The 27,672-nt window shown below is 37.3% G+C and overlaps 1 pseudogene; it reads left to right on the forward strand.

Annotated features, from left to right (window-relative positions):
* The first annotated feature begins 6,053 nt into the window (after positions 1-6,053).
* On the forward strand, positions 6,054-8,631 carry LOC132529934 (cytochrome b-c1 complex subunit Rieske, mitochondrial-like; annotated as a pseudogene).
* Positions 8,632-27,672: the final 19,041 nt, after the last annotated feature.

The following is a 27,672-nucleotide window of genomic DNA, read 5'->3' on the forward strand; positions in this document are numbered from 1 at the left end:
AAAAAAAAAAAAAAAAAAAAAGATTTACCAGTTTGGAGTCACAGTTGAAATAGGTATATTAAAGATTTGGACTTTTACATCTGAAAGGATTTTTAAGAGAGCCCTCATCTTAAACAGATGTCCTACTGGTACCTATGGGAAGATCAGATTGAAGAAAGGAAGGAAGGAGGGAAGGAAGGAAGGAAGGAAGGAAGGAAGGAAGGAAGGAAGGAAGGAAGGAAGAAAGAAAGGAAGGAAGGAAGGAAGGAAGGAAGGAAGGAAGAAGAGAGATACAGAGGAATACGTTGGCTAGTGTGAGAAAAAACAAAACACTTCCTTAACAAGATTAGGAGGGGAAGATCAGAGAACAAATGTCAAGAAGTGCAGGTGGCACTCAAGCAGGTGTACAACTTACGTAAATATTGATAGCCAGGAAATAGCTTTGAAGGTTCAGAAAATACACAGGAAGAGTTGATTTATTGTCCCTTACTCTGTAAGCAGACCCCACCAGGTCCAGACCTTCCCCGTATCTTGGGCTGGCACTACAAAAAAAAAAAAATCACTGAACTATCCTATCTTATTGTTAAACAAAAGAGAAACATTACAGTAATTATCCTAGATTTCTGATAGTAGGCAAATATGCCCGAGTTCCTTCTTAGATAAAACCTACAATCCAAAAAAAAAAACAAAAAAAAAAACCTACAATCCTTTCTCAGTCCGTTGGAAATATTGATCTTACTATATCTTTGAAATGTAAGCATCCAAAGAGATAATTGTTGGAACTTCCCTGGTGGGACAATGGTTAAGAATTCACCTGCCAATGCAAGGGACAAAGGTTTGAGCCCTGGTCTGGGAAGATCCCACATGCCACGAGCAACTAAGGCTGTGCGTCACAACTACTGAGCCTGCGGTCTAGAGCCCGTGAGCCACAACTACTGAGCCCACGTGCCACAACTACAAAAGCCTAGAGGCCATGCTCCGCAACAAGAGAAGCCACCACAATGAGAAGCCCGCGCACCTCAACGAAGAGTAGCCCCTGCTAGCTGCAACTAGAGAAAGCCCGTGCACAGCAACAAAGACCCAATGCAGCCAAAAATAAATAAATAAATGCATTTAGTAAAAATAAAAAAATAAAGATAATTGTTGGCTAAAGCAACCATGGGACTGGAAAAAAAAAGAGAGAGAGAGTTTTAAAAAGAAACTGCTATTTTATATTTCCATAAGCTCCCTTGCCCCAAATTTTGTCCACAGCCTCCATAAGATCATGTATTAAAGAAAAGTAAAATTCTTAAAAGTCTTTTCCACAAATATTGGTAAAAGCTTCAGCCATCTGAGCAGGTAAACTTAACTTGTTCAATCTGCCAGAAACACCATTTAGATCCAACTATTCTTTTCTTTTGCGGTATGCGGGCCTCTCACTGTTGCGGAGCACAGGCTCCGGACGCGCAGGCTCAGCGGCCGTGGCTCATGGGCCCAGCTGCTCCGTGGCATGTGGGATCTTCCCGGACCGGGGCACGAGCCCGTGTCCCCTGCATCGGCAGGCGGACTCTCAACCACTGTGCCACCAGGGAAGCTCCCAACTATTCTTTTATAAGCTAGTGAGTTTTGTACTACTGTACCTGATATGTGGCTAAAATTTTTAAATGAAATCTATAAGATCTCTGTTTGCATCTGTCTATGTGTCTATGTATATCTATATATGTATGTTATGTATATGTGAGATTTTTTTCCCTCTGGATAGTATTCCTAAAAACTTGTGAAAGAGCTCTATTTAATTGGCTTAAAGAAAATACAGGCACTTATATAAATTAAGACTAGTCAAATAAGTTTATGTTATCTCTACTAGATGCCTGAGATTATAAAATCATAAATTTAGCCTAAGGAAATAAAGTTACAACAAAAACGATTTTCTTCATGTATGTCAACGTGGTAGGGGAAAAAAAGCCATGTTTAAATGTTTGGGGTCTTTGCTTCTGTGATTTTTGCTACTTGCCTAGTTTGTCAACAACAAAAATAACTTAAAATGATGGTTAACTTTTCATATCTCATGAAATTTTCACGGCAACTCAAGAATAATTGTTAAGAACACATGAATTAAATGGATGTAAGTGGGAGAAAAGTTTGTAAATGAATTTTGCAACAATCATTATGTTCTATAAAATATGTCTGCTTAAAAATATTTTCCAAAATCTATTCGTAACCCTAACTGTATATGATGGATATTCATTGAATATCTAGATAATTTCCAAATAAGAGAAAATACTGAAACATTAATTGCCAAACATAGGTTAAGGTTATCTGCTTTTGACTTCTTATTACAGAGAAACTAAAGATATTTGGGTCTGTTAATAACATGTTCTTTTTGCCACTTTAAAAAAATTGTACTATAAAAAGGCATATGTCTCTAGAAATTGCAAAATGATGTATTCTTGGGAATTCCCTGGCAATCCAGTGCTTAGGACTTGGTGCATTCATTGTCGGGGCCCGGGTTCAATCCCTGGTTGGGGAACTAAGATCCCACAAGCTGTGCAGTGCTGCCAAAGAATAAATAAAAAGTAAAAGGAGCAAATAAGATAGAAGATGTGGGTTCTAGGAAACAGGGTTCTAATACAGGAAAGAGGAGAAGGGAAATTATAGAGATGAAGGGAGAAGTGTCCCTGTGGACTCCCTAGGGAAAACCAGAAGAGATGGCCTGGAATGTCTGAACCTATTGAAGGGAGTTTGACAACTCTGGCTGAGACTTTGGGTAATGAATTAATACATGAATAAATACACGGAAAACTAAGCAAACAGAAAAGTAAGGCAATTATTAACTCCAAGGAAACCAAAAAACTTAAGAATAGAAATACAACCAAATTATACCATCAAATTATACTCATCTGTGAGTGTTTGTGCAGTGTTTGTACTGACACTGATAAATCAAAATTGTCTGTATTAATGAAAAGAGTCATTGGCATGAGTTTTGTCAAAAGGTATAAATAATCACTTGTTAGTGAAGCAGTGTCATTTTCTTGAAGCCATTATGGACCCTGGAAGACCACGGTCAGGGCAGCTGCACTCACTGCATTCTCCAGCTGATGCCGTCCTTGTGTAGTTTGGCTCAGGGGTGCAGAGGACTTAGTCTCATCTCTGCTGTGGCAGCATGGCTGCTAGGAGAATTTGAAGGGGTGGGGCAGTTGGGAGGGCTGTGGCGGGGAACACCGCAGGGCTCTCTGGGGGAGCCCACATGTTGAAAGGTTAAGGTGGAGTAAATTCTTCTTCAACTAATGTGGCATGTAACAGCCTTGTGAAACAGGACCAGCACACAGCTGCTCCCAGCAAGTCCAGCAGCCTGGCCACAGGTCAGAGTGGCTCCCTGTGGGGACACTCCCTGACTTAGGAGCAGTGCTTGACCCCAATCCAAAGGTGGCATTTTGTTGGCCCCTCAGGTATATGGGTCATTGAAAAATGGTAAATGGTTTGGGTTTGCCTAATCCAGACCACTGTATTTTTTTCCTCAAGGATTAGTGACCATTTTCTCTTCTTTTAGCTCTCGATATCCCTGTAATTTAAGTTCCCACTCTTTGCAAAATAGATCAAACAAGATAATTTCCTGTGTTCCCTGACACCATCCAAACTCCAGAAATCATCTAACTTTTGTACTTAATTTTCTCTATGGTCTTGCTGTTTTTGTGTTTTGAGTCAGGTAATTGGTTCATAACAAGAAAAAATAATACTATTTAACATACACAAGAGAAATTATATCTACTATGGTAGCAATACTGTGCTGTAAGAGTCTCTAGTTACTGTGCTCTAGCACAGAGCCACAAGTTACTGACCCATCAATTGATCATTAAGCCTAAAAAATACTACTAGCCTAGTAATCTGCCATGTACTTTACTGCTAGTCATAGAGGAGATTTTACCATTCCTGATACTTGCCACGTACTCACTCTCTTCTCTGTCTTCATTCCTGCTGTTTCCTCAGTGTACTATGTAGACAACGAAAGAAATGTTAGGATATCTGGTGGCAAAGAGAAAGTTGGAGGGGTGAGCAGGACCAGACCTGGAAGCTTAATCCCCAAAACTGTGAGATTTAGCGCTTAATCCCAAAGACAATGGGAAACTATTCATGAGTATTAAACTGGAGAGTAACTGGATCAAAATCTTAACGAAACAAAACACTCTAGATTGGATTCAGGGATTGCTGCTAGAAAACTGGCAAGGAGTCCAGATGGCAGACAAAGGTGGGGGTGGGTAACAGAGAACTGGGAGTGTTTCAGAGATATTTAGGAGGTTTGAATAATCAGGATTAGAGATTATCCAGACGAGTTCGAGATACAGGGGAAAAGGAAAGGTAAATAATACTAGCTTTTGTTTATCAAATGCTTATGAAGTGTTAACCACTTAATAAACATTACTTATAATTCTTACAGGGGTCTTAAAGATAGGTATTATATCTATTTTACAGATGAAAAAATATATGTCCCAGAGAAGAAAAGTCTCTTGCCCAAAGACATATAGCTAGTGAGTGGAAGAGCTGGGATTTGGATTCAGGTCAGTTCCATGACCTTTTCAGTTTACCACATTACCTTGTAAAAGTTGAAGTGAATGGGAAGAAATTCTACCGCGACCCAATTCTCACCCTTTGACACACTATAACTCCTTTGTCTACTTCTTGTCTGATTTTAGCTCCCGATATAGTTGTGCAAATTTTATGTATTTATTTTAAAAGTGTGATTTTTCTCTAAGAGGTTGATCTAACACCAGGCAATGCCATGGAACAGTTAAGAGACTATTTAAAAATCAATATTCTTGATATGTGAACAACTGATAATTGTGGCAAGCTTTTGATTTCTTTGTGAATACTTCCTTTGTACTATTACTTCTGTTATCATTATGCAATCAGAATTTAGGCTGGATCTCACTTCACTTCCTCCTTTTTTTTTTCCCTGCCCCTTTTCACATTATGAACAAATATTTCCCTTCCCACAATCGGTCAGGTTACAAAATCCTTTCTCAGTTTACACAACAATTGGGCATTCATCATTGAGAAATTATAATGAAATAGGTAACTGACTTTTCAAACATGTGTTAAAACAGTCTTGTTTACAAAGAGATGAAAATGCTCCCACTTTAGTTTCCTCTTTCCAGAAGAGTATTCTGATTTCATTTCTCTATTAAGTATGACTTTTGGGTTTCAGGTTTGTTTGATCTTTTTATTTGTGCCAGTGCAACTGCATAATCATTAAACTTCTTTCATTGACTAGAAAACAATGATTTCAATCCGTACATTAGCTCTGGTAACATCACAAAATGTTGGGGGAGGAGAGAAGAAATTGTTGTAAATAGGGGAATAAGGTCATGTATTTGGGTTGTATTTTCCCCCCTCTCGACAAACAAACATTTTATTGCTACCCTTAGCAAGTAAATAAGATAATATGCTTAACTTCTTATTAACAACAATTTATATGTACACATTTAATTGAAGATGGTGCTGTTCTTCCTTTGACATCACTCTAAGTTGTTTAAGATGCAGCCACACATTTTCTCACCCCAATCCCCCATCTCAATCCCCCATCTCTCAGGTCAATATCATACCTCTGTGAAGTGGCTGGTTTGCTGGCATAGGAGTGGTCTATTTCCAACTCAGTCAGAAAGGAACTGAACTCACAAACATAGCACCATTTACACACAGGTCTCACAATGACCTGACCCAAAGATGATGAGGGCTAGTTATCAGTGCCTTACACATTTATTTTGGAAAATAGTTTCTTTGACTGCCGATTCATAATGATTTTCAATTAAAGAGTAACTTAGTAAATTAGAAATACTATACAAATATAGAATGGTAAACTCTAACCTGCTAAAAAAAAAATGAATGGATGTTTTAACATCTAGGAACTTGATAATTTTCAGTTTCCTCATAAGAATACTATCTTCTAAAATGGAAAAGTTTATAGATATACATACACACATGACTACTAATTTTTGTGAAAAATAATGGGAATAAAATAAACCTAAATACAGAAAAACTACACTTAAAATATCTTCCTCATGTAAGAAATTCAATTCACTGCAAGTCAAATATGCTCAATGTACTCTGGTATGTGAAATCTAGTTTAGATCTGAATTTTGTGACAGGACTACTGACATGGCTTTCTAAGTAGTCCCCTTATGTCCAGTTTTTCTCCCCTCCAACCTACTTTGCATCCAGAGCATGCCAACCCTGAACTCAGAGGACTCAGAGTTTATAACACACATATGTCAATCACATGTAATCTATGGCTTTATTGTCTATTCTGTGGTTTGCTGTCATATTGTCCTCATATTCATCATGATGAGCTCTTTGAGGACTTATGCTCCTTTAAGATTTCTCCTCTGCCATCTCAGAAAGAAGCACACTCATGTGTAGACATTCAACAAAACTGGTAAATTCCCTGTATAAAAAATGCATTCCACCTTCAATTAAGGTGTTATTCTTCTCTCTTGACTACCTGTGTTAAAACAGTGTTTAAAAAAAAAAAAACACAAAAAAACAAAAAAAAAACCACAGTGTTTTGACATTACAAATGATGCAAGGAAATAATACAAACTTACAAATAAAAAACAACTACAAACTACATAAGGATGTGCTTCTCCAACATGAGAAAACAATTACAAAAAGGTAACCTAGAATTTTAAAGAAAGAATCATTTTTTTATAAAGAGTTAACTCAGGCCTCTGGAATAAATTAGAAATAAGACAATATGTTTGAGACACAGGATTCCTCATGCCAATATATGTAAAAATTTTTGAAGGTATTATTCAACGCTTCACTATAGTAAGGGAAAAAAATTTCTACTTCAATTGTCAAGAAATTATACATGAATAATTGTATTATGGAAGAAGGTTCTGTGTACATTTGGTTGTAAGTTTAGGAATTTGTCTATTAACTAATTCAATAAATAATAAAAGTTGATTGATTGAATACTTTCTATGTTAGAGGCACCATGTTAATGCTGAGGATACCAAGGTGAAAAGGCATGACTGTTTTCCTCTACAGGACATGCAAACCAACAATTACAATCCAATATATAGTTGCTTTATTGTTGGTCTGCACAGAGGGCTGATGGAGCACAGAGGGGACCTGAAGTCAGTGGGGAAGAGACAGTGAAGGCTTCACAGCATTTCAGCTGGATGAGAGTTGGAGGGAGAACAGGATTTTGTTTGGTGGGCAATTGGGGTAGGAGACTTGTGATAGGAACTTCCCATGTCTGGTTCTCTTCCTTCCAGGCAGAGGGGAGGATTATACTCCCCTACTCCCTTGAATTTAGGAAGAGCTATGTAACTAATTCTGGCCAATGAGCTATGGGTAGAAATAATGAGTCACTTCTAAACTGTAACATTTAAGTGCTAGTGCAAAACACTCCAGTACTTTTCTATCTGCCTTGGCAGCTGGTGAAGTTGTATGTGCCAGAAGGTTTAGCTACCTGTTGGTAAAACCTCTGTCAGCCCAGGTGCCTGAGTGACTGTGTGGAACAGAACCACTTGCTGAACTATGATAGATGATTGTGGCATGAACAAGAAGTAAATCGTGTGTTTAGCCATGGAAATTCTGGGAGTGTTTTGTTATTTCATCATTTCAGATGGAGGTAAAACAATTTTAAAAACAAAGGAAAGGGAGGGAGCTGCTGTCACCATGTTGTTGGTCGCCACCCGCTCAGGGCCCTTTTGCGCCCGTCCTGTCGGCCACTAGTGCAGGCCACGGTGCCCGCCACCTCGGAGTCGCCAGTGCTGGACGTGAAGCAGTCCTTCCTGTGCTGGGAGTCGCCGAGTGGTCAGGCCACGCAGGCCAGCTTTTTGTCGCCTCCGTGGGCCTCAATGTCCCTGCTTCTGTTCGTTATTCCCATACGAACGTCAAAGTGCCTGACTTCTCTATCGTCGTGCTCAAGTGTTAGATAGTACAAAGTCTTCAAAAGAGAGCAGTGAGGCTACAAAAGGTTTCTCCTATTTGGTAACTGCAACAACTACTGTGGGTGTCGCGTATGCTGCCAAGAATGTCGTTTCTCAGTTCGTTTCCAGCATGAGTGCTTCTGCTGATGTGTTGGCCATGTCCAAAACCGGAATCAAGTTACCCGATATTCCAGAGGGCAAGAACATGGCTTTCAAATGGAGAGGCCAACCCCTGTTTGTGCGCCACAGAACCAAGAAGGAAACTGACCAGAAAGCTGCAGTTGAAGGACTTCAGTTGAGGGACTCACAGCATGATTTGGAACGAGTAAAGAAACCTGAATGGTTTGTCTTGATAGGTGTTTGCACTCATCTTGGTTGTGTACCCATTGCAAATGCAGGAGATTTTGGTGGTTATTATTGCCCTTGCCGTGGGTCACACTATGATGCATCTGGCAGGATCAGGAAGGGGTCTGCACCTCTCAACCTTGAAGTTCCCTCATATGAGTTCACCAGTGATGATATAGTGATTGTTGATTAGAGACCTGGGCTCAAGTCATAGGCTTCTTTCAGTCTTCGTGTCACCTCAGAAGAGTTATTTGAGAACAAGCCTTCTGCACTTCAAATTAGTTGATTTGAAATATTTAAGAATTGCTAATAATGTGTTTGCAAACATGTGAAGTAAATTGAATTTCATGTTGAATACTTTCAAGCATTCACCTAATAAAGCCACTGTTAAACACTGTTATGCTCAAAGACTTCAAAGGTGCAGTGTCTTTGATAGTTAATTCTAATCAAAAATTACAGACTGGTGTATGGAGAGAAAAAAAAGAAAAAAAACAAAGGAAAGGGAGAATAGACAAATCTCCCATGTCAAAGTATTCCAAAAAATTTATGTAGATACTCTGCCCTCAAGAAAGTGGAGTGTAACTAACCACTCCTTAAGTGTGGGCTGTGCATAGTGACTTTCTTCCCAAGAATATAGCATGGAAAGGAGCAAAAAGAGTAATTTTACTGCAGAGAAACCTGACAAATGCTACTTCAGCCAGTGGATCAAGGTTAATATCAACAGTAATAAGTTATGTTGATAGTATGTATCCTAGATACCATGTGATGAAACTGGTATCTGTGGTCTCCCTCCCCAAAACACATAATCCTTGCCTAGTCATGAGAAAAACATCAGACAAATCCCAGTTAAGCGTCATTCTACAAAATACCCCATCAGTGCCCCTCAAAACTGTCAAGGTCATCAAAAACAAGCAAAGTCTGAGAAACTATTAGAGCTAAAAGGAGCCAAAAGGACCTAGCAACTAAATGTAATGTGGTACTCTAGATAGGATCCTAGAACAGAAAAAGGACATTTGGTAAAAACTAAGGAAATCTGAATAAAGTATGAACTTTATTTACTAATAACTTTTAGATATTGGTTCATTAATTGTAACAAATGTACTACGCTGAGGTAAGATGTTAAAAATAGGGGAAATTGGGTTTGGGCAATACAGAAACTATATGTACTATCTTAGCAATTTTTATGTAAATCTCAAACTATTCTAAAGTTAAAAGATTATTTTAAAAAAGGGATAAGAGAGAACATAGTATGTTCTGGAAATTCCTTTTGAAGTGGGGAGTGGAAGTAAAGAGTTTGGCTAGGTAAGCAAAAGACCTTTTATGCTATTCAAAGGAGATTCAATTTGTAAATTGTATAGGCTGGGTGAGGAATTCCTAGATCTGTGGTTGGGCTTCAGGGGTGTTGCAAAACCTCTGAAGTTGTATAAGATTTTATTGTGTGTATGTGTATATGTACGTTTTTCTCAGAAGAATGTCAAAAGCTTTAATTATTATTTACCTATTCTTAAAGGGAAAAACACTTAAATGTGTTAATAATCATTGCTGAAGGTAATGTTGAAACTGAAATATTCTGAGCAAGAGATATGAAACAATTATATTGTTTTTTTATTTGCTTGCTTGTTTGTTTTGGCAGTGCCATGTGGCATGTGGGATCTTAGTTCCCTGACCAGGATTCAAACCCATGCCTCCTGCATTGGGAACATGGAGTCTTAACCACTGGACCAGGGAAGTCCAAAATAATTATACTTTGTGTGCAAAAGAGATCCCTTCTTGGTAGTACAGACTAAAGTGATAATGTGTGTGTGTTTGGAGGAGGAAGGCAGGAGTTAAAAGCCAAGATAGTAATAAAGACCATGATCTTCAAACTCTTTTGACTGTGGTCTACTTTGCAGGGGAAAGAAATGATCCCATAAGATACTTTACCCTACTGTTGCCGCTTTCCTGAGAAACAAGTACTGAGTCTTTAGGATGAAGTATCATTTTTTTTAAACCAAAGTTTGATGGGATTATATATACATCTACTTTATCATTAGGGTTGTGAATGATTAATATTTGAATCAAAATGAATATATGTCTTTAAGGGTAGCTATAAACCTAAAGCACTATGATATAAATCTACATTTATGGGAAATTATAGTTAAAAAGCAGGAACTGAAAACCATGACAATGATGAGGCATCCTTTCTGAAAATTAGGGTAATTCCAACTATTGATGTACAATAACATTGCATTCTGCCAGACTTCTTTATAGGGTATAGTTTAATCGGTAAATCCTATTCGTGTGCTAATTTTAGCTTATTAATACAAAATTTCAGTAATCCTTAGTAACTCAGGTAGGTGGTTATTCACAATTAATCCTTTGTTGTATATACAAATGAAAATATATGGAGTTATGCATCATTAGCCCATAAAAATGGGGGAAAAAGTTTTAATTTGTTTTTTCAATTCATGGTCTCTTAGGAGGACCGTGGACTGCAAATAATTCTTTGAGAAATTGCTGTTACAATCTACAAGAGAAATAATGAAAGACCAAGATAGAAGCAGTCAGGAGGTACAGAGAACAGCAGACAGATAAGACAGATATTCAAAGGATCAGAACCAGGGGAAGTTTTAGATTGCTTGGATGGAGAGATGCAAGGTAGAGGGGGAAAGCTACCTTGATTTTTTGGTTTCTGGCAGGCCAATTATGGGGAATACAGGACAGTGAATAAACTTAGAGGAGGACAGGGTGGGTAGGAGATAAGTCCAATTTTTAATATGTTGTGTTTGAAATCCCAAGTCGATGTGTCTGGTAGGCAGCTGGGTCCTGTGATCTTTCAGCTTTAGAAAAAAGGGTCTGGGCTGGAGCTGTAATTTTTTTTTAAATAAATTTATTTATTTTATTTTTGGCTGCATTGGGTCTTCATTGCTGCGTGCGGGCTTTCTCTAGTGGTGGCAAAAGGGGGCTACTCTTCATTGCGGAGCACGGATTCGAGACAAGCGGGCTTCAGTAGTTGTGGCGTGCAGGCTTCTGTAGCTGTGGCATGTGGGCTTAGTTCCTCTGCGGCAAGTGGGATCTTCCCAGACCAGGGCTCGAACCCATGTGCCCTGCACTGGCAGGAGGATTCTTAACCACTGCGCCACGAGGAAAGCCCTGGAGCTGTAAATTCTTAACTTAGAAAAGTGAAGCATTCATATCATAGTGTGACTTTAGCATTTACAACAATAAATAGGAGTTCCAATTTTTAAAAAGAATTCCATTATATATCTAGAAATAAATATAGGGAGGGGGGAAGTCAGCAATTAAGAATTCCTGAGATACAGCAAGAGTAACTACTTTTTATGATTAGAAATTCTTGGTGGGGGAATTCCCTGGCGGACCAGTGGTTAGGACTCTGCACTTCCACTGCCGGGGGGCCAGGTTTGATCCCTGGTCGGGGAACTACAATCCTGCAAGACGCATGGTGCAGCCAAAAAAAAAAAAAGAAATTCTTGGTGAATGAAGTTTCCATTGCCTCATTTCTTGAAATTATGTTCCACTCATCTTTGTTTCTCGTTACCAATTTCTCTCCTCTTTAAATCATGGAATTCAGGTGTCCATTTATTTGTTGCTGTTGTTGTTGCTGCTGTTTTTCCTTCTTTTTAAAAAAAATTTTATTATTTTAAATTTTATATTGGAGTATGGTTGATTTATAATGTGTTAGTTTCAGGACAGCAAATTGATTCAGTTATACATATATCTATTTTTTTCCCATTTAGTTTATTATAGAATATTGAGTTTCCTGTGCTATATAGTAGGTCCTTGTTGATTATCTGTTTTATATATAGTAGTGTGTACATGTTAATCCCAACCTCCTAATATATTCCTCCCCCCCCCACCTTTTCCCTTTGGTAACCATAAGTTTGTTTCCTGTGTCTGTGAGTCCGTTTCTGTTTCCTAGATAAGTTCATTTGTATCATTTTTTAGATTCCACATATAAGTGAATCATATATTTGTGTTTCTCTGACTTACTTGGTTTAGTATGATAATCTCTAGGTCCATCCATGTTGCTGCAAATGGCATTATTTCATTCTTTTTAATGGCTAATATTCCATTGTGTGTGTGTGTGTGATATATATTTATCACATGTTCTTTATCCATTCATCTGTCAATGGACATTTAGGTTCTTTCCATGTCTTGGCTATTTTAAATAGTGCTGCTATTTACATAGGGGTGCATGTATCTTTTTGAATTTTGTCTTGGTATATCCCCAGGAGTGGGATTGCTGAATCATATGGCAACTCTATTTTTAGTTTTTTGAGGAACCTCCAACCTGTTTTCCATAGTGGCTGCACCAATTTACATTCCCACCAAGAGTGCAGGAGGGTTCCCTTTTCTCCACGCCCTCTCCAGCATTTATTATTTGTAGAATTTTTAATGATGGCCATTCTGACTGGTGTGAGGTGGTATTTCACTGTAGTTCTGACTTGCATTTCTCTAATAGTTAGTGGTGATGAGCACTTTTTCATGTGCCCATCGGCCATCTGTATGTCTTCTTTGGAGAAATGTCTGTTTAGGTCTTCTGTCCATTTTTCGACTGGGTTGTTTGTTTTTTTTGTTACTGAATTGTAACTAAGCTGTTTGTATATTTTGGAAATTAAGCCCTTGTTGGTTCCATCATTTGCAAATATTTTCTCCCAGTCCGTAGGTTGTCATTTCGTTTTGTTTATGGTTTCCTTTGCTGTGCTAAAGCTTGTAAGTTTGATTAGGTCCCATTTGTTTATTTTTGCTTTTATTTCTATTGCCTTGGGAGACTGACCTAAGAAAACACTGGTATGATTTATGTCTGAAAATGTTTTGCCTATGTTAGTTTGAATAATTTCAGTGGGCTCTGGGCTATAGGAGTGGTCTCTAGTTGTTTGGTCCCTGGACCTGGGGTGATTTAGGGCAGGAGAAATATTGGCTCAATGTGTGAGAGTTAGATAAAAGAGGTAGTCAGAAGTATGGGCTCTCAACTGGTCGGTTTGCATATGAAAGGTATGTTCAGGCAAATTATTTACTATCTCTAGGAACTAGCTAGTCCTGGGAGGGGCAGTCTCTCCCCAGCCAACAAGGTCCCCAAGATGCTAACTGTCATAAAATACAAAGAATAAAAACATGATTAATATGATAAAACAGAATAATACATATTATTTTTGGCATATTAATACAGGCTTTATGAGTGTTTCTTTCGTAGTCCCTCTTGTCTTTGTCAACCCCATTCTCACCTCAGCAGCTTCTGAAAGATGATTCAGTTGTTTTTTCTCTCTGGGTGATCCAGGCCTTGCCTTCTCTCTATCATAGCCACATTCTAATGCAGCCTGCCTGGATAAGGCTGGGAGCTCCACTAAGAGGAAGACCTTCTAGACTGCTGGAGGTCAGGGGTGGGCAAGACTAGGGAATAAGAGTACTTTGGAAGGAGCTTTCTTCATTGGAAGACCGACATCCATATTCTGGGGCTGGAAGAGAGGGAGTCCCAGTATAAAACCCAATGAGAGGTCAATCATGGGTCACCAAGCAATCAGCATCCTGCAACAGAGAATAAAATCTATTCTCCCTGACAGGGCTTCCCACATGCTTCAGCAACAACTGTCTCCAGGCTGGTGAAAGGTACAGTATATTGGCCTCTCCCTGAGAAGGACTGAGGCTTAGCAATAGTAGTAACAGCTACGATGAACAGGTCATTTTCTTGAGTTGTCTGGGCGTCCAGTTTCAGGATGAAGTGAGAGTAAATAGGATAGATACTCTGGACTGAGTAAGTATCCTTGGATTCTTTTAACTTCAGAGGAAGAGGTGTTTAAAGAAGATAGAACACACTTTTCTGTTAATGTGGCCAAGTGGGATCTTAATTGGGAAAACACCTCTGAATGGTGACGTAGGACACTAAGGCAGGGCACCTTGAAGGATATAGAATTATGCAACTCAGGTACTAGATAAATACCCTTTCTTTCCAACCATCCTACCATGAAGAGGTTATCCATGGCTGAATTAGCACCAACAGAATCTACATTTCCTGTAAGTGATATAAACTTGGCTTCAGGTGCCTCATACATATTTGCCCAAGTAACTGCTCTCTCTTCAAAAAAAAAAAAAAAAGATTAAAAAGCTGCACTCATCTCTATGATCCTAACCAGGATCATCCTCATGAAGTCATACTCTATGAAGTATATGCTCATACTCATTATTCATACTCTATGAAGCTCAATTTCTTCCTCTATAAAATGAGAGTACTAATGTTTACTCTGTAGCTTAGTTGAAATCATACCATGAAGATTATGGCAAATTTTAAACAATTAAGAAATGACAGCTCCTCTTCTTCCCCTCTCAGTTCTTTCTCTCTAAACAATAAAAACAACTTATTATTTTAATACAACACATGCCATAGCATTTAGAAGATATTACATCTTCTGACTGTCTGAATAAACCACAAATCCAGAGAGACAAGAATAAAATGAGATTTCATCATAGCTGATACAATATAAGAGCACAGTTGAATAAGAATAAGAATGAGAGAAAACAGAGAAAATATATTACCTTCATGGCATCTATTTATTAGTTAATTTTAGAAATTTCTGAGGAAAAATAAACAATAAAAAGATACCACCTGGAAAGACAGCTATTAAAAACTGATCATAGTAATCAAGAAAGTATGATGTGGAAGGAAAGATAGATACATAGGTCAATGGAACAGAATAGAAAGCCCAGAAATAGACTTATACAAATATGCCCAGTTAATTTTTGACAAAAGAGCAAAAGCAACTTAATGGAGGAGGGATAGTCTTTTCAATAAATGGTGCTGGAATAATTGAATATCCATTGGCAAAAAGAAAAAAAAAGAACCTTGACCTAAACCTCACACTTTATGCAAAATTATGCTCAAAACAAATTTTGAACTTAAATGTAAAATTATAAAACTTACACAAAAGAACATAGGAGAAAATCTTGAGACCTAGAACAAGGTATAGAATTCTTAGACTTGACACCAAAAGCATAATTCATAAGAGGAAAAACAGATAAATTGGACCTCATCAAAATAAACTTTTGCTCTGCAAAAGACCCTATTCAAAGGCTGAAAAGACAAATTAGAGATCAGGGGAAAACTTTGCAAATCACTTATCAGACAAAACCCCTTTATCTAGAATACATAAAGGACCTTCAAATTTCAACATTAAAAAAACAATAATCTAATTAGAAAACTGGACATTGACACAGAAAAGACATTCACAGACATTTCTCCAAAAAGGATACACAGGTGGCAAATAAACAAATGAAAATATTTTTAACACTATTATCCATTAGAGAAATGCAAATTAAAACTACAATAAGATATCATTATACACATGAGAATGAAAAAATTAAAAGTAGCAAAAGCACCAAAAGCTGGCAAGGATGCAGAGAAAATGGATCACTCATACACTGCTTGTGGCAATGTAAAATATTACAGCCCCTCTAGAAAATAGCCTGGCAATCCCTGTCAAAATTAAAAATGGACTTATACAAACCAGCAACCCACTCTTGGGTATGTATCCCAGAGAAATGTCTTCTTTCCACATAAGAACTTGAATATGAATGTTCAAAGCAACTTTATTCTTAATAGCCAAAAACTGTAAACTATCCAAATTCCCTTGAATGGGTGAATGGGTGAACAAGCTGTTGTGTCCACACCATGGAATACTACTCCGTGATAAAAAAAAAAAAGGAACAAACTATTGATACACACAACATCTTGGAGGAACCTCAAGGAAATTATACTAAATGAAAAAAGCCAATGTCGAAAGGATACATACTGGAAGATTCCACTTATTTAACATTCATGAAATAACATAATAAAAGAGATGGAGAAGAGAATAGCAGTTACCATGGGTTAGGGATGGGAGGAAGGAGATGGGTATGGCTATAAAGTAGTGAAAGAAAGGAATCTTGTGGTAATGGGTACAGTTGAATATCTTGATTGTGGCAATAATTATCTAAGGCTCTACATGTGATAAAAGAGCATAAGGCCACATATAACATACTCACAAACACATACATGTATAACTGGTGAAATTTAAATAAGCTCTCAAGATTGTATCAATGTCAGTTTTCTGACTTGGATGCTGTTCTATAGTTGTGCAAAATGTTAACACTGGAGGAGGCTGGAGGGAGAGTGCACAGGATTCTTCTGTACATTTCTTTGCAAACTTCTATGAATTTATAATTATTTCAAAATAAAGAATTTTTTAAAACTGCTATGAACATTTGAAATATATAATTTATGATAAATAATTTTGTGAGATATACCGAAAAGACTTTCATATTTGTTCAACTTTACTGAATCTAAAACTTACTTTTTTTTTTTTTTTTTTTTTTGGCGGTACGGGGGCCTCTCACTGTTGTAGCCTCTCCCGTTGCGGAGCACAGGCTCCGGACGCGCAGGCTCAGCGGCCATGGCTCACGGGCCTAGCCGCTCCACGGCATGTGGGATCTTTCCGGACCGGGGCACGAACCCGTGTCCCCTGTATCGGCAGGCAGACTCTCAACCACTGCGCCACCAGGGAAGCCCTACTTTCTTCTCTTACCTTTTATTGAAAACCTTTCAACAGAATTATTTTGACACTTAGAAGCTGGTATGGACAAAAGAGGCCAGTGAGAAATGTGTAACTGCTGGGTGTCCATAAATGATCTGGACATTCTGTCATTTTAGGAAAGAGAAAATAAGCTGGGCATGAAAGTGTACCCTTTATCTTTAAATTTCTTCCTGTATCTGTTGCAGGTTGCTTGAACCTCAACATTGTTTTTATTATTATTATTTTTTTACCGGTACGTGGACCTCTCACTGTTGTGGCCTCTCCCGTTGCAGAGCACAGGCTCCGGATGCGCAGGCTCAGCGGCCATGGCTCACGGGCCCAACCAATCCACGGCATGTGGGATCTTCCCGGACCGGGGCACGAACCTGTGTCCCCTACATCGGCAGGCGGACTCTCAACCACTGCACCACCAGGGAAGCCCTGTTTTTATTTTTGTTTTATTTATTCTATTTTTATTTTGTTTTATGACTGTAAAAAGAACATAGATGTTGCAAAATTATATACAATATATAATTGTTTTTAAAAAGAAAGTGAATTCCCCTGCCTACAAATCAAAATAGATCCTAATAAAGAGACCAAGGGAAAAAAAGGAAAAAAAAAATGCAGTAAAGGATAAATAGTGGGACAAAAAAGACATGAGATATAAAAAACAAAAAGTAAAATGGCAGATGTAAATCCAACAATATCAATAATAACGTTAAATGTGAATGGATAAGAGAATCAATACCAATTCTTCACAAACTCTACCAAAAAATAGAAGATGAAGAAACAGTACCTGACCCATTTTATGAGGCAAATATTACCCTGATACCAAAACTAGAGAAAGACATCACAAGAACAGAAAACTACAGACCAATACTTCTTATGAATATGGATATAAAAATCCTCGACAAAGTACTAGCAAACTGAATGCAGCAACACATAAAAGGAATTATACACCATGACCTAATGGATTTTATCCCAGGAATACTAGTTGGTTTAACATCTGAAAATCAGTGTAACACATCACATCAACAGGAAAAAAAACAAAAATCACATGATCATCTCAATACACAGAAAAAAAGCATTGAAAAAATCCCACACTCTTTCATGATGAAACTACTCAACAAACTAGGAATAGAAGGGAACATATTCAATCTGATAAAGGACATCTATAAAAAACCCACAGGGCTTCCCTGGTGGCGCAGTGGTTGAGAGTCCGCCTGCTGATGCAGGGGACACGGGTTTGTGCCCCGGTCCGGGAGGATCCCACATGCCGCGGAACGGCTGGGCCCCTGAGCCATGGCCGCTGAGCCTGCGCGTTTGGAGCCTGTGCTCCACAACGGGAGACGCCACAGCAGTGAGAGGCCCGCGTACTGCAAAAAAAACACAAAAAAAACCCCACAGATAACATTATACTTAATGATGAAAGACTGGATACTTTACCCCTAAGATCAGGAACAAAACAAAAAAGATCACTCTCACCACTTCTATTCAACACTATACTGAAGGCCCAGGCCAATTACTTATGAGAAAGAAATAAAAGGCATCCAGATTAGAAAGGAAGAATTAAAACTACCTCTATTCACAGATGACATGATCTTGTATATATTGGGTTGGCCAAAAAGTTTGTTCGGGTTTTTCTATTATAGCTTACTGAAAAACCCGAACAAACTTTTTGGCCAACCCAATAGAATATCCTAAGGAATCCATTTTATTAAAAAAACCCATTAGAACTAATAAACAAGTTCAACAAGGTTGCAGGATACAAGATCAATATACAAAATCAACTTCATTTCTATACACTTTCAATGAACAATCCAAAGATGAAATTAAGGTAAGAATTCCTTTTACAAAAGCATAAAAAAGAATAAGATACTTAGGAATAACTGTAGCAAAAAATAAAAGTGCAAAACGTATACACTGAAAACAAACCATTGTTGAAAGAAGTTAAAGAAGATCTAAATAACTGGTAAAACACCACACTTTCGTGGACCAGAAGACTTACCATTGTTAGGACAGCAATATTCTCCAAACTGTACAGTAGTCAGGACATGGAAGCAACCTAAGTGTCCATCGACAGATGAATGTATAAAGATGTGGCACATATACAATGGGATATTACTCAGCCACAAAAAGAGATGAAATTGAGTGGTCTGTAGTGAGGCGGATGGACCTAGAGTCTGTCATACAGAGTGAAGTAAGTCAGAAAGAGAAAAACAAATACTGTATGCTAACACATATATATGGAACCTAAAAATAAAAAAAAGGTTCTGAAGAGCCTAGGGGCAGGACAGGAATAAAAACACAGACGTAGAGAATGGACTTAGGGACACAGGGCAGGGGAAGGGTAAACTGGGACGAAGTGAGAGAGCGGCATGGACTTATATATACTACCAGATGTGAAATAGATAGCTAGTGGGAAGCAGCTGCATAGCACAGGGAGATCAGCTAGGTGCTTTGTGACCACCTAGAGGGGTGGGATAGGGAGGGTGGGAGGGAGACGCAAGAGGGAGGAGATATGGAGATATATGTATATGTATAGCTGATTCACTTTGTTATAAAGCAGAAACTAACACACCATTGTAAAGCAATTATACTCCAACAAAGATGTTAAAAAAAACAAAACAGTGGTACATTCCTCCCCCCCAAAAAAAAATCTCCAAACTGATCTACCTATCAGAGTTCCAGTAACTTCTTTGTAGAAACTGACAAGCTGATTCTAAAATTCGTATGGAATTCAAGGAACCCAGAATAGACAAAACAATCTTGAAAAAGAACAAGGTAGGAGGACTCACTCTCCCCAATTTCAGAACTTACTACAAAACAATGGTAACCAAGACAGTGTGGTACTGGTTAGGAGGGCTAGATTCAAAAAGACAGATAATAACCAGCATTGGTTAGGATGTGAAGAAACTGGAACCCTCATACACTCCTGGCAGGAATGTAAAATGGGGCAATCATTTTGGAAAATAGTCTAGCAGTTTCTTAAAAGGTTAAACACAGAGTTACCTTATGACCCAGAAATTCAACTTCTAGGTTTCATTTCAAAAGAAATGAAAACACACGTTCATGTAAAACTTGTAAACAAATGTTCATAGCAGCATTATTCATAACAGCCAAAAAATGGAAACAACTCAAATGCCTATCAACTGATAAATAAAATGTGGTACATATATTTAACAGAATGCCTATAATGGAACATTATTTGGCCATAAAAAGAAATGAAGTACTGATATATGCTACAACGTGATGAATTTTGATAACATTATGCTAAGTGAAAAATGACACTCATAGAAGACCACACATTATATACTTCTATTTGTATGTTGTACAGAGTTGTCCAGACAGGCAATCCTATAGAGACAGAAAGTAGATTAGTGACTGCCTAGTGCTAGGAGCATTGGGAAGAAATGAGAAGTGACTATTAATGGGTGATGAAAATAATTTTATCTCAATAGAACTGTTATTTTTTTTTAAGGAGTCAAAGAACAAAGACTTGTTACATATGGAGAAACAAAGGGTGACATCAGAATTCTTGTCAGAAATAATACAATGAAGTCATTGGAGTAACATCTTTAAAGTACTGAAAAGCAAAAACTGTCAACCTAGTATTCTATACACAGAAAAATATCTTTCAAAAATGAAGTTGAAGCATCACACTTCTAAATAATACTTGGGTCAAAGAAGAAGTCTCAAGAGAAATGAAAAAATTGTTTAAACTAAATGAAAATAAAAATAGAGCTTATCAAAGTGTATGGGATGCAGTGAAAACAGTGCTTACAGAGGAATTTATAGCATTAAATACATATATTGGTAGAGAAGAAGATGTAATATAAAAAACCCTAAGCTTCTACCTTAGGAAACTAGAAAAAGAAGAGCAATTCAAGCCTAAAGCAGAGGAAAATAATACAACTTAGAGCAGAAATCAATGAAATTGAAAACAGGAAAATAGAGAAAATCAACAAAGCCAAAATCTAGTTCTTTGAAAAAATGATTAAATTGATAAACCTCTACTAGGCTAACCAAATAAGAGAGAGAAGACACAAATTACTAAATTCTGATACATGTGCTGATTAGTACAAGTACTGATACAGGACAAACTTTGAAAAATTATGCTAAGTGAAAGAAGCCAGTCACAAAGGACCACATATTATGTGATTCCATTCATATAAAATGCCCAGACCAGGAAAATAGAGACAGAAGGTAGATTACTGGTTGCCTTATGCTGGGGTTAAGGGTCAGGTGGGTGATAGCTCAAGGGTACCTGGTTTCTTTTTGAGGTGATGAAAATGTTCTGAAATCAACGTTGGTGATGATATACATTTCTGTGAATATATTAAAAACCATTGAATTGTACACTTTAAATGGGTGAATTGTATGGTATGTGAACTACATCTCAATAAAGGTGTCTAAGAGAAAAAGCAGGGTACAGAACATTGTATATAACAGGCTAACTGTGTCAGAAAAGAGGGAGGGAGGTTACCAAATATTTCAGCACAAAATGCTTATCTATGCATAATATTTCAGGCAGGACATAGGAGACAGAATATATTTATTGTCTCCAAGGAAGATAACTGGTGGCTGAAGGACATGTTTGGAGGAAACTTCACCTTACATTATCTTTTTGTACTTTTTAAATTTATACCTTGTGCTATATTATTAGGCAGATTTACCATGAAGCTAATGAAGCTTAAGTTTTGGGGCCCCCACTTGCATGGGCTCTTCATAAGGCCCCAAGAGGGGCCCTATTAACATATTTACGTGGTCATATGTGTTTGTAAAAATTCCAAAATTGAGATGTGTTAACTTCAACAGCTAACCTTGCTGTTTCTTTCCACTCCAAATTCCCCTCCTTTACTTCTCCTTTTGTGTGATGTGTGGGGAAGCGAAAAGACAGAATCTGGCTGTAAACATTTTGGGGAAATGGTTAAGGAAAAGTAGACTAAAGAGACACTTTTAGTTTGGGTTATGTGGATGGCAGTCATTTTCACATACAGCAAAATTACTGCTAGTTGACCTAGTGTAGAAATGACTTCCAGAAATATTATCTTATTATCCACTATGCCAACACATCTGGCATTGCAATAAGAAGGTGGAGGGATGGACCTTGAATTTAGACATAGGTAGGCAGAATGATGGGTCCCCAAAGATGTCCCATGTCTTAATTCCCAGAACATGTAAATATGTTATGATACATGGTAAGGGAGAATTAAGGTTGCACAGGGAATTAAAGTTGCTAATAAGGTGATCTTAAAATAAGGAGATTATTGTGGATGATCTGGATGGGCCTAAAGGGTCCTTAAATATGGAAGAGGGAGGCAAAAGAGTCAGTGTCAGAGTGATGCAACGTCAGAAAGACTCAACTGGCCATTACTGCCTTTGAAGATAAAAAGGGACCATGAGCCAAGGAATAAGGTGGAGCCTGTGGAAGCTGGAAAAGGAAAAACAACAACAACAACAAACCAAAAGCAAACTCTCCCCTGGAACTTCCAGAAGAGATGCAGCCCTACTGACACCTTGATTTTAGCTAAGTGAGACCCATCTTGGACTTCTGACCTCTAGAACTGGAGATAATAGAAGTGTGTTGTTCTAGGCCGGGGTGAGTAAATTTGTGGTAACTTGTTACAGCAGCAACAGGAAACTAATATACCATGTAACTTACTTTAATGAAACATGAGAGTGACATTTAATTGCCAGTGTGAGACACCACCACACTCCCTTTGACTTGCCACCATTGTAAATTTTTGTAGATGATAAAGATGGAGTGTTCATTCAACTTGAGTTCCTGAATGACAATGAGTGATCCAGCATGGACATGTAATATGAATAAGGAAAAATATCTGTTTTTAAGCCACTGAGATTTCAGGATTTTTTTGTTGTTGTTGTTACTGTGGCATAACCTGACCTATCCTAACTGACTGGCCCTCGAAGGAAGGAATCATACGACCGAGTGGTTATTTTCACTATATAAAAGGGGGATAAGGGTGGTTGTTTCAGCTTCTGGTAAATACTGCATCCTCATTAAAAGGAACAGTTGTATAATAAATGAGGCAATGAAAAATGTTGTACTAGTGAAGTATTTCACAATTAAAGTGGGAGAGAAAGCCACTCAAAATCCTTAAGGCTTATGCAAACATGATTGATGCATTTCACTTTATTATGAAAATTTTAGTATTATGAAAATTTTCATAATACTTCCTTCCTTAGAATTTCATAGTGTATATTATGTGACTACCTTTTTATATGACGCGATTATGTAATATATCCTATGGGAAGTGGAAAGAGAATTCAGTCTTTGTTCTAGAGTGGCTGATCAAAATTTACTTTTTGCTGTTATATTTTAAAAAGTTCCAGCATCACAAAGTAAAGATATTTTCAAGTAAATGTTTAGGGTGGTGATCAAATTTGACACAACTGCTATGAAGTTTTTTTTCCATAAATGAGCTGTCAGATTTCAGGGCATTTCAAACTTTTCTTGTGCAATGACTAATTTTAAATACTCAATAACCAGTTTTTCACCAATATCCTTGTCATAGTGACATGAATTTTGTGTTATCTTTGTAGATGTCACTATTTTGTGTCAAATCAGCAAGAAATTTTAGAAGTTCCTATTGTGTTCTTATAATTCACTCCTCTTCTTTAATTGTATTATCAGACAGTCCATAAGTCTACTACTTTTATTAAAATTTTCCCTTATGAATTACTCCTTTTGGATGATCTGAAAATATGTTAAAATTTGCTACTCAGGGGCTTCCCTGGTGGCGCAGTGGTTGAGAGTCCGCCTGCCGATGCAGGGGACAAGGGTTCGTGCCCCAGTCTGGGAAGATCCCACATGCCGCGCAGCGGCTGGGCCCGTGAGCCATGGCCGCTGAGCCTGCGTGTCCGGAGCCTGTGCTCCGCAACGGGAGAGGCCACAACAGTGAGAGGCCCGCGCACCGCAAAAAAAAAAAAAAAAAAAAAAATTTGCTACTCAATGTCAGGGTAATTTTTATTCGTTTATATGCTCATTTAAAAAATAATTTTTGTTTCATATTCTATTAGTTTTTATCTGAATTTCTCCTTGGTTCCTTTTTTTTAAGAAAAAAACCAACTTTACTGAGGTATACGTAACATAAAATAAACTGCACATTTTAAAAGTATACAATTTGATAAGTTTTTATATATGCATGTCCCTGTGAGGCCATCACCACAGTCAAGAGAATGATCATATTCTTCACCTCCAAAAGATTCCTCTTGTTCCTTCATCAAATATGTGCTTTACAAAGATTTTCTCCCAGTCTTTTCATTATCTTAGCAGTGTCTTTTTAAAAGCACAAGTTTTATAAATTATGTTGAAGTTCAATTTATTTATTTGTTCTTTTCTTGATTGTGCTTTTGGTGTTGTATCTAAGAAATCTTTGCCTAACATACAGGTCACAAGATTTTCTCTTATTTTTCTTCTAGAAGTTCTATAGGTTTTTCATTTAGGTCTACAATCCACCTTGAGTTATTTCCCATATGTAATGTGAGGTATGGATTCAAGTTCATTTTTTTGCATATGGATGTCTACTTGTCCCAGTACCACTTGTTAAAAGGCTATCCTTTCTCCACTACGTTGCTTTTGTGCCTTTAAAACATTTTTTATATTTACAGAAAAGTTGCAAAAGTCATACAGATAATTCCATCACTGAGTTTCCCCAATGTTAATTTCTTAGATTTGACAAATGAACTAGAGTTACGTTAAGATGCTGACATTAGTAAATTACTATTAACTAAATTCTAGGCTTTATTTAGATCCCTCTAGTTTTTCCACTAATGTCCTTTTTCTGTGCCACGGCCCAACACAGGATACCACATTACATTTGTTTTCATGTCTTATGTTTTCTTCTTCTTTCACATAAATCAAATAAAAATGCACTAGACCAAAGTCTTAAACGCAGACAAGAAAGAACGTTAAGTGTTATTCTGAAGTGCTAATAGTTGTGGATCTTAAAATTTTAAAGCAAAAGAGAGAATTTCTTTTCAGAGGTCAGAATGAACAGTGTCATTCTTAAATAACAAATATTTCATAGGAATCATCAAAATAATTGCTGCTTTTAATCCATGAGCATTTGGGAAAATACTAAAATGAGAAAAGCTCATTTAACATTTATCCAAAACACTTTATTAAAAATTAATTGGCCGCTGAGCCTGCGCGTCCAGAGCCTGTGCTTCACAACGGGAGAGGCCACAACAGTGAGAGGCCCGCGTAACGCAAAAAAAAAAAAAGTTAGTTTTAAAATGGGAAAATATGTATAAAATTAGCTGGTAAATAAATCAAACAGCAAGTAATAGTCCATTATTGGAGATTTTATTTCAGATATGACAACCCTGACCAATTATTGATTTTTGTGTAATATGGTTATTACAGAAAACCTTATGAATGATTTTTAACTTTCTTGTCAACTATAAACTAGCTATGACTTTATTCAAGAAAGTGAAGCAAGTTTTGGATGATTTGAATTGGTTTGTGAATGACATTTCTGGTCAGCTGTATGATAACAAAGCTGTAATGAAAGATGTGAACAAAGCATTCTTTTAAAACGTGAACAAGTACACAATACGTGCTCTGTCTAGTTTCTTTAAATTCATTGGAGAAAATGTCACTTCCTCACTATCAGGCTGTGTTGACTTGGATTCAACATTTTGCAACTATTATTTGTGTTCTTTTCAGGTTCATCTGGCAGATGAAGTATTTTTAAACATACATGCCAACTTAGAAGATCTGTCCATAATAAAGCTGTTCAAACTTTGCAATACGGGTTCAAAAACATACTAAGGACTCTAAAACAAATTTTCAAAGATTTGGAGAGAAAACTCACAATAAAGAAGGTGCAACATGTTTTTTCCTAAAAGTTGATAAAGTTCAAATAAACCATTAAAATTTTTAAACAATCATAAGATTATAGGAAAGTTGAGATAATATTATAAAGAACTGTTTTCCCTGAATCATTTGAGAATAAATTGCTGAACTGATACCCATTATGTTAGGTGTATTCTTACAACCAAGGACATTCTCCTACATAACCACAATCAAAATCAGAGAATTGACACTTATACTTTACTACCAACTCAGACCCTATTCAAGTGTTGATAATCATCCCAATAATGTGTTTTAGGGCAAAAGAATCCAGTTTACCATCACACATTGATTTTGTCATGTCTCTATGGTCCTTTTAGGCTAGAACAGTTCCTTACATTCTTTTCTTGACTTTTATGACCCTGACAATTTTGAAATCATAGTAATTTACTTTGTATAAATGTCCCTCAATTTCGGTTTGTCTGATTTTTCCTCATGACGAGATTCAGATTGTGTATCTTTGGCAGGAATATTGCAGATACTAGGCTGTGTTCTTTTCAATGCATCCTATTAGATAGCACATGGTTTCCATTTGTCCCATTACTGATGATAATCATTTTGATCACTTCAATTAAGGTGTGTCTACAAGGTGCCTCCACTGTAAAATTAATGTTTTCCCCTTTATAATTAGTAAGTACTTTGTGTGGAGATATTTGAAACTGTGCAAATTTCCCATTCCTTGTCAATTCACCCATAACTTCAATTTATTTGTTTATATCTGTATAAGCTCACACTTATTTTTATATGGTAAAATCTTTTATTATCACTTTTTTGCAATTTAAAAAATGGTGGTAAAATACATAATATAAAATTTAACCTCTTAACCTTTTTTTTTTGCGGTAGGTGGGCCTCTCACTCTTGTGGCCTCTCCCGTCGCGGAGCACAGGCTCCGGAGGCGCAGGCTCAGTGGCCGTGGCTCATGGGCCCAGCTGCTCCACGGCATGTGGGATATTCCCGGACCGGGGCACGAACCCGTGTCCCCTGCACTGGCAGGCGGACTCTCAACCACTGCGCCACCAGGGAAGCCCCTAACCTCTTAACCATTTTTAAGTGTATAGTTCAGTAGAGTTAACTGTATTCACAACATTCATTGTTGTGTAATAAGTCTCTAGAACTTCTTCATGAAAAAGTAAAACTCTATATCCACCAAAAAACAACTCTCCATTTTTCTCTCCCCCAAGCCCCTGGCAGCCACCATTCAAATTTGTTTCCATGATTTTAATAGGAAATTTGGAATCATAATTTTGACTGGGGACTAAACTAGATGTTTCATGATAGTGGAATAATACAGTATTTGTCCTTTCGCGACTGGCTTATTTAACGCAGCATAATGTTCTTAAGGTTCATCCATGTTGTAGCATGTGACAGGATTTCCTTCTTTTTTTAAGACTGAATAATATTCCATTGTATGAATGAAACACACTTCATTCATCTGTTGATGGACATTTGGGCTGCTTCCACTCTTGGATACTGTGAATAATGCCGCAGTGAACATGGGTGTGTGAATATTTCCTCAAAATCCTGCCTTTCAATATTTTTGGATATATACTTAGAAGAGGGGTTGCCAGATCACATGGTAGTTCTATTTTCAGTTTTTTAAGGAACTTTCATGCTGATTTCCACAGTGGGTGGGTGCACCATTTTACATTCCTACTGAAGGTACACAAGGATTCCAATTTCTCCACATCCTCACCAACACTTATTTTTTGTTTTGGGTTTTTCTTTTTTGATAGTGGCCATCTTAGTGGGTATGAGGTGGTATCTCATTGTTGGCTTAATTTGAATTTCTCTAGTGATTACTGATGTTGAGCATCTTTTCATATGCTTGTTGGCCATTCTTTGAAGAAATGTCTATTCATGTCCTTTGCCCATTCTTTAATTGGGTTGTTTTGTTGTTGAGCTGTTAAGAGTTCTTTGTATACCCTAAATATTAAGCCTTATCAGAAATATGATTTACAATTTTCTCCCATTCCATAGTTACCTTTTCACTCTGTTGTTTATTTTCTTTAAC

This window comes from Lagenorhynchus albirostris, chromosome 11 (assembly GCF_949774975.1).
Source record: "Lagenorhynchus albirostris chromosome 11, mLagAlb1.1, whole genome shotgun sequence".
Taxonomy (NCBI): Eukaryota; Metazoa; Chordata; class Mammalia; order Artiodactyla; family Delphinidae; genus Lagenorhynchus; species Lagenorhynchus albirostris.